General features: G+C 47.0%; 1 protein-coding gene across 2 annotated transcripts in view; it reads right to left on the reverse strand.

Annotated features, from left to right (window-relative positions):
- Positions 1-7,777, reverse strand: part of FAM53A (family with sequence similarity 53 member A) — a 70,293-nt gene extending 62,516 nt beyond the window's left edge. The window contains exon 1 of one of the 2 annotated variants that reach the window (XM_063157955.1): positions 7,705-7,777. The gene's annotated coding sequence lies outside the window, so the exon portion shown is untranslated. Of the gene's footprint in view, positions 1-6,912; positions 7,039-7,704 lie in introns of those variants that run through there. The other variant, XM_063157954.1, reaches the window with a different exon arrangement.
- Between the last annotated feature and the right edge of the window lie 776 nt (positions 7,778-8,553).

An 8,553-nucleotide genomic window follows, 5' to 3' on the forward strand; every position in this document is an offset into this window, starting at 1 on the left:
ACTGTTCTGCAAGTAATAATAGGATACAAGCCAGTTCTGAGAGGCACACTGAGGCAGGATTAAATGAACAAACAGGAAGGCAAGTTCTTCAGAAGAAGGCTGTGAGCTAGGTGGGATCAACAGGCTGACCTTGAAAGGAGTGCTAAGCTGGTGTAAAAAAAATCCAGTGTATGGGGATGCATAAACAGGAATACCAGCTCCAGGGCACATGGAGCCATTTTTTCACTCCACTCAGCACAGAAAGTCTCAGCTGCAGTACAAACTTGGGTTTTGAGCACCACACTTGAAGCCCAATGTGAACCAACTTGAGCTGAAAAATCATGATGTCTCAGGAAGGTCTGAATGCATTCATTTTATCTAGGACAAAAGTATCACAAGGGTGGAGGGCAAGACAGAGGGAAACAGGAACATTGCAAATAACAGTTCAAATATTTTTAAAGATGACTTACTACAGGGGAAGGAATAGCTGTCCCTTAAGTCCAGGGAATTAGGCAATAAGCTTGACCTGCAGTAAGGAAGATGTCTGGTTTCATATTCAGAACAAGTTTTAATACTGAGGACAGCAAAGCACTGGACTTCAGAGAAAGAAGAGCTGCTCAGGCTTCTGTTACCAATCGCTTTAGATGTGCAATACCAGTGTGGGGCAGGAGACTCACTACCAGCCTACACCTTCCACAGCCCTACTTCATTTTTTTAATGACAAGCTCAGTTTCAAGCCCCTATAATGTTTTTGCTTATGCTCCCACAATGTTTTTGAGTTTCAATGAACTAAAAGTTACTTTTCTGATTTTTCAAAATAAAACTTCAGGATTTGCACAATCAGGTTATTGTATTATTACCAAAGAAAGTGTGGGGCAGGTGTGACTTTCTCCACACAGAAATCAACCCCATCCTGTGGCAGCATGCAAGTTTCAGCAATATTGCAGTATCCTGCTGCACCTTTCTTGTGACCAAGAGAAGCCAGAAGCCCATTTCTTCAGAAAGGCAGGCGTGCTTTGCCTTCTAACAGCTCAGCAGGGTGATGTAATGGCTCTCACTGATGTGGTGGCAAGGCACTGTCACACAAACGTGTGAGCACCTTTTACTGCACTGCCTCAGGCTGGCTTAGGACTTCCTGAGCATGGAAAACGCTGCACACAGCAGCCAAATACTCCAAAACAAAAATTAAGATATGCAGCATTTTACAGATGGGGAGTTGGAGCAAAGAGCATTAGTTACAGCCAGAGGTCACATTTAAACTGCAAAATCCAAAGTCACTAAAGCACAGAGGAATTAACTCTTAAGAGCTTGAGAATAAATAGGCCACCTAAAAAGCATAAAACAAAGCAAAACACTATCCTTTTTCATCCTCTGTAATAGTTCCAGGTACTTTCCTGCTTTATTAAAGGACATTCTTCTGACTTGTGAAGCATGAAAGCAGAAGAGCAGCAGTCCACCTTACCCTCCCACAGTTGAGCAGTTTCTTACCCAAATATTGAAGCAGAAAAGTCTGGTCAGGATGGAGTGCTAATGGCAGAGAAGGATGAAGTCAGCAGGCACATATGCAGCCAAGCTCAAGCAGACTGCTGTGCATCCTGAGAGGGGAACAGGCCAAGCACCAGGCTGGCCCTGGAACACGCTGGCTCACATCCCAGTGCCAGCACCACCCCTGCTGCTGTCTCTGCACCTTTGGGAGCCTCTGACAACGGGCAGCAGCACTTCAGCTCAGCCTCCAAGTTACCCACAGTCTCAAATTCATCACGGTTCAACTCTGTTCTTTCATTTCATGTTTCATTTTTAAGAAATGAAACATGAAGTGCTGGGTACTTGTTCCTTTCCCCCTTCCCACTACAAGAAATACATGATGTACTTTAGTCAATTCATGTGAGTAGTTCTTGAATGCTGTTCTCAATGCCCCTCTCATTCACTAAATACTGCATCAGATGCCACTCTACCACTAGCAGTCTGGAGGCAGGCTCACACACCAGTACCCTCCATTCTAACTGATAGCAAGGAATCACTTGCCACTACTACCACACTGGGAGAATTAGGCAAAGAGGCTCCCTGTTTTTTTCTTTAAACCAGGATTGTAATTTTAACTGTCAGTTCATTAAAAACATTGTACAAACATACAAACAGGTCTCAGGTATCTAATGGAGACCAGCACTTAAAAAAATCTATAAATCACACCCTCAAACAATCCACAAACCAGAAGTTTGCTGTTATAAAAACATAACATGGTACAAAAATCACCTGCAACCTCAATGGTCATTTACATATTGATTAAGAAATGCTGAGCTGCAGAAGGCAGAACCCCAGTTCCAGACCCATCATCCTGTCCCAGCTGTGTTCCCACAACTCTGTTTTGTAACCTGCATAACACCTGAGGCTCCAAACTTTAACCTCTTCCATATTCTGTGTACTACTATTGGCAAGTGGCAGCTGATAATGCCACAGGGTTTGACACACAGCTTTTGTCACTTTTCCCCTTCCTTAAACACAATAAACTTTCACCCCTCTAAAACCAAAGGAGGTCAGATCAACAGAAACCTTGAAGGAAGACAAAAAAGTGCATTTTTCAATGGGGAGTTAAAGGAAAAAGAACCTTTAAAAGAAGAATTTTCATTCTGAACAAACTTTTGAGGGCAGAATAAAGAACAAAAACATCACAGGGTATCTAGTAGCAAGTGCATGAGATGGATGAATACTTTACCAAGACAAAATGTAAAGCCACAATTAAGAAGGTGAAACATGACATGTGCACAGCACTGAAGGAATGATTTAGAGCCACTGACATCAACACAAGCTGTGCAGAGCAAAAATTAAACACACTGCAATAATAATCTGAGCTGCCCAATTAGGTTAAAAAACACATTTACCCTACAAATTAAAAAACCTCCCAAACCCCTCAAAGGCATTAATGCTGTTCACAATGTTATTTGAGATGCAAATTAGGGACCTAAAGTTAATATAACACCAACAGAAGTTTCTATTATTCCTATTAATGGCTAAAGGGGAGGTGACAGTACAAGAAAAGCCACAGCCCTGTTACATGAAGTCTTATTAGGACAGCACACATTTTTCTTAATTTTCAATACCTTCACTTTAATGCAGAACTGGGCAAGTTAAAAATGTGATCTTTCATAACTCAAGAAAACTGGAGTGAATTAAATAAACACCAAGTTGGTTGACAAGGGTGGCTGGATAAGGGGAGTAATAAGGAGATACAGGCATTCCTTTAAAAAAACTGAATTCAGATCCTGTCTTCCAGCACCACAGACCTCAGGCTAAAGCACAAAAGTGAAGGTACAGACAGTGATGCTGCAGTTGTTTCTTCAACTATTTCCTGTACCAGCTGGGTGCTCCAATTCTGAAGCTCAGCAAACGCAGGAACAGCTTTCCTGCAGCTCAAATACAATGATGTGTAGGTCTTGGTACACTGAGTCAGTTTTGCTAATGACACTTGCAATGAAAGCTCCAGGCCAAACAAAAAGCTGCAGCTTGATTTCACAGCCTGGGCTCTGTGTGCACCGACAGACCCCCACGCTGAAGGGCAGCTGCCATCACTGGCACTGGGCGTCCCAAGCTCTGGGGACATCCCTGACAACTCTGCCAGAGCTTTCCTACAGTTTAATTCTCACAAGAACCCAAAACAATGTTGGCATACCAGGCTCAGAGCAATGATGTGAACACCAGCTCATCAGAACCCTTGATTTTACTGTTAATACCCAACTTGCAAAGCATAGCTGCATTTTACCAGAATACACTCAAGTTCAAACAGAAGAAATCCAATTATATTAATTTTGTTTTTCTAACTCAGTAAATATCCTAATTGAAACATTCTCTATTACCTTAAAGCATAATATTCAACTGCTTGCTTTAAAAAGTGCTGTCAGTAAACTGAGAGCCATAACCCAGATAATGTATTTAGTAACAACCCTGCCTATTTCCTCCCCTCAACCTAAAAATTAGCAGCAACACGGCCTTCAGAAGTTATTTACACCCACTGCAAAGCATTAGCAGTTAGCTGAGCAGCTTCTTGCCAGCTTGCTATAATGATATTATTCTCCAAAACGACCAAAAAAGACAAAACATCACCAAATGTAGAAAGTGCTATGTTAAGAGTTGACAGTTACCTTGATTTCAGGTTTCTCTACACTTAACAGTACCAAAATATCCAGCTGGATCATCAGAAGAAAACTGCAGAGCAGCCTAGAAAGGAGTTAAAAATATGCCACACCCCTCCCTTTCTTTTTTACAGGCCTTCTCTTCAGTGAGAAGAAAAGCCTTAAAGAAAATCATTTTCTGGAAATATGACTGCCTCGATTCCTCTAACAGTGTTTATAATTAAGAGAAATCAAAGTGAAGGTGGTGGTTTTCTTTAAGACTGCTCACAGGATTGCAGCTCTTCAGCACTAAGATCTCTTTAAGGACACAAACTCTGTAACAACCAAAAGCAGATTGTCCATGTAAAGGGCTCCCCACAGGTGTGCAGAGTCAGGAGATGAAAATTTACCTAGCAAGAGACTATCAGACACTGGCCCTGCATTTCTATGGGTTTCATGAATTCTACTCATGAGCAGGGCTTCCCTGTGCTGACGAACCCCTCCTCCAGGAGTGCTCAAAAGCCCTCCACACGTTTTTGGGAGTAGTTTCACCCCCCCATAAGGTTATGTTACAATATCTAAAGTAAAAGTTGGAGATAATCCCACATTGGACAGAAATCTCTCATAGTTAAAAACAGAGTACCTGCAACATCTGGTAACTACCAGATCTCAAGAATGTAGTGATAAAAAAGTCCAAGAAGTTTATTTAACAAAAATAAAAATTACAGTTTAAAGCAAGCAAAGTTTTGTCTGAAAAGAAGGCACAGAACATGTAAACTTGCAGAGGAGAGAGAAGCTCCCTGTTGCCAAAATACAAAAGTCCTGTTTATATTTTGACTATCAACATACACAAAAAGAAATGTAAATCACAACATAAATACTAATATTTTCCACTAAAGGCTTAAGGAGACTTCTCACTAGTTTTTAAGACAACTCAAAGCAGGACCGCAGAGGACAAATTTTTAGAACAAAACTCAAAGCCAGCATCAAAAAAGTGGAGGAGCAAGGAAAGAATTGTGTTTGGAAAGGTTTAAGTACACCATGACTCCAAAGGGAATAATCTATCAAACCACAGGAGGTGACTAGAACTGCCATCATCACTGCTAACACAAAGGAATGTAGATTGGGGGCAGGCTACAGAGGAAGGGGGAGAAAGCATAGAGAAGGGAAAAGAAGGAACTAAAAAAAGGCAGCCACAGTAATGGCTACCAGACTCTCAAGGAATTCCTAAAGGAAAGAATAAATCCTTCAAGGTTTTGTTTTAAATAAAGCAATCCATGCAATAAATTGCAGTCTTCTCAGCACAGTCAGGCTTTCAGTCTATCTGCCCACCATATTTTCATAAATATACTTTTACACCTCTACTAAACTTCCAAAGCTTAACACAATGGTTGCAAATATAAATATTTCTTCTTTCAGCCTCCTCATTCTTCTGAATCATAGTACCCTGCAGAAAAACGGCTTTTTGAAAGGAAGTAGGGAAGTTCAACCAGCCTGAACTTAAAATAACCCTTTACAATCATTTAACCAACTTTAATTCCCCAGTCAGAGAGACAATAACCATGGGTTAGGCACTGGCAGGTAAAGGCCACAAGAGGCCTGCCAGATTACCACAGCAACATCCCAAAAAGGTGTCATATCATTAGGGGGCTGATCTTGCAGATCGCTGTTTGGAGTTTGTGTCCAACAGGGAGCATTTACTTCCATAGGGTGAAGAGTAGCACCATGCTACTGATGCAAAAAAATAGGGCTCGTTAAAAATAGCAGACATGTTCATATGAACAGCATTGCAAGGAAATTCAAAGTGAGTGAGTAGTGAACGCATTTTCTAGTTCAGAGTTACACCCGTTTATGTAGAGCTACTTAAAATGTATGGGTTTTTTTGTCTGAGAGCAATTCTTCCAGACATTTTTGGAAGCTCAGTAACTGTGCGGATACAAGCTCTTTGGGCTTGAACGAGTACACTGCACCTCCAATAAAACCAGACCAAGTAACATGCTTCACCAGGAAAGTTTTTGCTATTCAGCAAGCATTGTGCTCCACATTTCATAAGCCCCACTAGAAGCAAGCAGACCATTCACAATTAAAACACACCCAGAACCATTTCAGCTTGCCACAAGAGATACAAACTTACTGGCTCTTGCCAAAAATGGCAATTTTTTCTGACAAAAATATTTGCTATCAGTCAGGGAGGCAATGCAACAGCATTGGCTCTGATAACTGTTCTCAGGAGCTAATTTTAAGGTAGGCACAGCAAACCAGAAAATGGATTTGACCAGCTGGCTCAACCCATTCCCAGGCAGAGGACTTGGTGAAAGCCAGGGACAGAATCACCCAGTCCCTCTCAATCCTGCAACCCCAAAGCTGGGGTGCTGCTCCAAATCTTCTGAATGCTGGCATGGGAATGTCTTTCCCTAAAGGGGAAAAGGCCTGAACTTGTCCATCCCACCCCAGGAGTTCAGATCCCTCAACACCAATCCTGAGAAGCCGCCGCAGCGGGTGCCTGCTCTGTTTCATAGGACCTAAAGCGACCTCCTGAAACAGCACCCAAATTTCAACCACACATTTCTATCCAGCCTTCCAGCAGGCCAGAAGACATTTAATAAGCCAAATAACCACAACAAAGCCATGTTACTGCCCTTAGAAAAGCTAGGATAACACAAAGAGCCCATTCACTCTCCCATTGAGCCCAACTGGTCCTTAAAACTTCGGGGCCATAAACTAGAAATCAACTTTCCCATTGCTGTGGGGAGGAGAAGGAAGAAAATAGCCACCGTTTCCACCCTGGAATCATTATGGAAGGCAGCTATTGTGGAAAAACACGCACCTCCACAGAGGTAACTCTATCCTTGAGCACACAGGGGGGAATCGCCTCAAAATCGCCGGGGTACGTGCCTGCAGACATGCGTTTCCAGGGCAGCGGCACAAAGGAATGTCCGAGCCGGCTGCGGCCGGGCACCGTCCCTTCCCTTCCCCGCACGGCCGGGCCGGGCCAGGCCCGGGAGGCACGGCAGGGCCGCGCAGCCGGCCCGGATGGCGCCCAGCAGGGCCGGCAACGCCGAGAACTTCACCGGGGGCTCCGGGCTCGCTGCTCCCGGCGGGGCGGCCGCTCCAGCTCCCGGCGGGCCAACACGGCCCCGGCGGTGCGGGGGGAGCGCGGCCCGGGCCGAGCGCGGACAATGACAGCACAGCGCACGATCCGATGTGCGCACCGCTCTACCTGTGTGCCGAGGTACGCGGAACGATGAGCAGCCCGCAGCCCTGCGGCAGCGGGAGGTGCCGCTGCGGGAAGCGCAGCCTCGGGGTGACATCCCCGCCCCGCAGGGTCCCCCGGGCCGCGCTCGCCGCCCCGCCCGCCCGGAGCTGCGCGGTGCGCTCGGCCTCCCGGGCTCCGCCAAGGGCTGCGAGGATGGCCGGGCCGCCTCCCCTGTGCCCCGCACTGCCTGCGGGCCGACAGCGGGGCTGCTGCCTGTGCGGCTGCTGCCTGCAGGGCTGTTATTACCTGCCCGGCTGCTGCCTCACGGCTGTTACCTGCTACCCGCACGACTGCTGTTACCTGCCGGCCGCGCTCGCTGCCCCCCCCGCCCCGCTCTCCGCCCACCACGGCAGCCGCCGGTACCTGAGCGGCCGCGCCGCCTCCCCCGCGCGTATGGACCGGGCTGCTCAATGGCAACCGAACAAAACACCGCCGGCCACGCCCCCTCCACCGCCCGCCCGCGCCCATTGGCCGCGCCGCCCGCCCGCTGAACCTTGACCCGCTCTGCCATTGGCCGGCGGGGCTGTCTGGCCCCGCCCACAAAGGGGCGGGGGGCGGGCGCTGCCCCGGTCGCGGCAGGGACGCGCAGCTGTGGTGCCGGGTGGAGTGGGGGATGCGCACTGGACTACAGCCCCCAGGAGGCCTTGCGGCGCCGCGCCGCTGTCATTGGCTGGGCAGCGCGCGTGCGGAAGGGCGAGCGGCGCACGGAGGGGAAGACGCGCTTCGCGCGCGGGGATGATGACGTCATCGCGTGCCCGGATAGAGCCGCAAGGGGGATGCGCACCTCCCTCCTCCTCCTTTTCCTTTTCCTCATCTTCCTTCTCTTCTTCCTCCTTTTCCTCTTCCTACTTCTCTTCCTCTTCCTCCTCTTCCGATTGCTCTTCCCCCTCCTTGTGGCTCTTGGCATCCTTTCTGCCCGTGCTCACTTATTTCTGGCCCAGCTGTGAGCTCTGGTGCATGGAAGTTGTAGCTTCTCTGCTTCCACCGATCCTTGTCCGTATCTTTGGCAGGGATTTGGCTCCATCCTTGTTATCACTTTTTTGTTCGCAGAATTCCCCATTGAAAACAATTCACCCCCTGAAGCATTTCATTGCTAAATCCTATCCAAATTTAGATTGATTTTTTTTTAATAATAGTGAAGTCGTGACGATGTGTTTGCCTGTCACAAGCAGGCCGAGGTGCGGCGGGAGTCCCGGTGTCCCCGACCCAAGC

Source organism: Melospiza melodia, chromosome 5, assembly GCF_035770615.1.
Source record: "Melospiza melodia melodia isolate bMelMel2 chromosome 5, bMelMel2.pri, whole genome shotgun sequence".
Lineage (NCBI taxonomy): Eukaryota > Metazoa > Chordata > Aves > Passeriformes > Passerellidae > Melospiza > Melospiza melodia.